The following is a 2,500-nucleotide window of genomic DNA, read 5'->3' as shown; positions in this document are numbered from 1 at the left end:
TTTCATCATTATTAATATTGTTAATATTATTATCATCATCTTTATTATCACGATGTTATTATTGTTAGTAGGATTGTTATTATTATTTTTTGTTATCATCATTATCATAATCATTATTATTATTATTATCGTTATTATTATTATCATTATTATTATTATTACTTTTATTATTATTGTTGTTGTTGTTATTATCAATATTATTATTATTATTATTATTATTAATATTATTATTATAACGATTATTATTATTATTATTGCTATCATTATTATCATTATGACAGTTATTGATATTATTGTCATTATTATTATCATTACAATCATTACTATTATCATCATAACTATTGTTATTATAATTATTATTATCAATGTTATATATATATTATCATCATTAATATCATTATTGTGATCACAATTGTCATTACTTTTATTATAATTTTCATTATTATTGTTATTATGATTATTATTATTATTATTATCATTATCATTATTATTATTGTTATTATTGTTGTGGTGCTATTATTATCATTTCCATTGTTATTGATATTATTATAATTACTATCATTATTACTGTCATCATCATCGTCATCGTCATCGTTATCATTAATATTACATTATCATTATTATCATTATTATTATCATCATTGTAACAATATTAATAATAATAATAATAATAATAATGATAATAGTAATAATAATAATGATAATGATAATGATAATGATAATAATAATAATAATTATTAATCTTATTATCATTATTATTATTATTATTATTATTATCATCATTACTTTTATTATTATCATTGCTGTTGTTGCTGTTGTTTTTATCATTATCATCATTGTTAGTTTTAATGTTATTATTAATATTATTATTTTTTTATTATTATTATCACCCTGATTATTAGTTTATTCTTATAATCATTATCATTATTGTTATTATTATTATTGTTTTTATCATTGCTACTATTATTATTAATATAATTATTATCATCATTATTACAAACATTATTATCATCATTATTGCTAACATTATTATTATTATTGTTCTTAGTATTATATTATTATTATTATCATAATTATTATTAATATAATCAGTATTGTCATTATCATTATAATTATTATCATCACACACACACAGTCGGGCATCACTATCTTATCTTGGTGAGACTAAGCTCAACTTTATCAAATCCTTGTGTGTGCACACGCGCGCGCGGGCGATGCACATGTGAATGAATGCACACACATACTCACATGCCCCCTATAGGTAAATACCCCAGTGGGGGGGGGTCCGGGGAGGGGGTTAAGTAAGGTTGCTTGGTTATAACGTTTTGTGTATAAACGTGGCTTCACAGCTTGATAATGATGTGTATTCCGTAGATTTTAATGAAGGCGGGCATGTCTTCCCGTAGACTTTTTTTAAACCGGCCAATACAATCTATATCCAAGCCTGATTCTTGCAATCACATCACAATGTCTTGTTCTTGTTTTATATAAACCATAGATGGATGAATCTTGCCTAAACCGGTCATAGTGCTTTATGCTACAGCTTTCAGGGCGTTGAGAATTAATAATTTCAGTCAAGTCCTCTCTGAAGGAAGATTTAATGATGTATAAAATCCTAGAAAGAGGTATCCCAAGATCTATATCCACACTTTGTTTGTCACATGCTGACTTTGCTAGACGATCAGCATGATCCAACATGCGATGGAATCCACACAAAAAGTATATTATGGCCTCGTTCCTTTGAACGATACACGTTTATCCCGATGTCATTTGCAATATTTCCCGCACCTTTGTCTAGAGTGTTCAGAGCCTGGAGAGCACTCTGTGAATCGTAGAAAATGACCCCTGAGCCTTGATTCAATAGAAATTTGGTGGCCATGAGTATTCCTGCCAACTCAGTTTGCGTAGTGCTAGCCCAGTCATGAACCCTCCTACAATCCTAGTGCTGCAAAATATTGTTTTTGTATACAACAAAAGCGCATCTTGCTCTGCTCCCAGACTGCAAGGATCCGTCAGTGTAGCATTCATATGCACTGGACATTTCTAGATGCTCATAAATATTTGCAAGTGCATACTGCTTAAGTATAGCAGGGAGGACACTGTCTTTTTCGGGGGAAGTCGTATAGTATACACTTAGGTCCGACATTTTCCACGGTGGTACAGAACGTCCATGTAGGGTCTTAGTAATGGGTATGCTCACGTTACTTGTACCCATAGATTTGAGTATGAATCGGTGTTGTCATTCAAAGTTAGCTCTTCTATTCTGTGTTTTAGTTGTCTTTGTAACTCTGTACAATGGAGAGGTTCTCTATAGATTTGACACCAAATGTGGTATTTATGTATAATATTCTTTCATAAACAGAAGGCAAATGAAGTTCTGTTCTCATATTCACAATCCTTGTTGTTCTAGGGGCACCAAGAATGATCCTCATGGCTTCATTCAGTACACTTTCTAAACTAGTCAACTCTGATTCCTTGAACAATACTAGATGCAATTAAT

The sequence above is a fragment of the Penaeus chinensis genome, chromosome 25 (genome assembly GCF_019202785.1).
Source record: "Penaeus chinensis breed Huanghai No. 1 chromosome 25, ASM1920278v2, whole genome shotgun sequence".
NCBI classification, from domain to species: domain Eukaryota; kingdom Metazoa; phylum Arthropoda; class Malacostraca; order Decapoda; family Penaeidae; genus Penaeus; species Penaeus chinensis.
Note: the sequence above shows the minus strand (reverse complement) of the source record.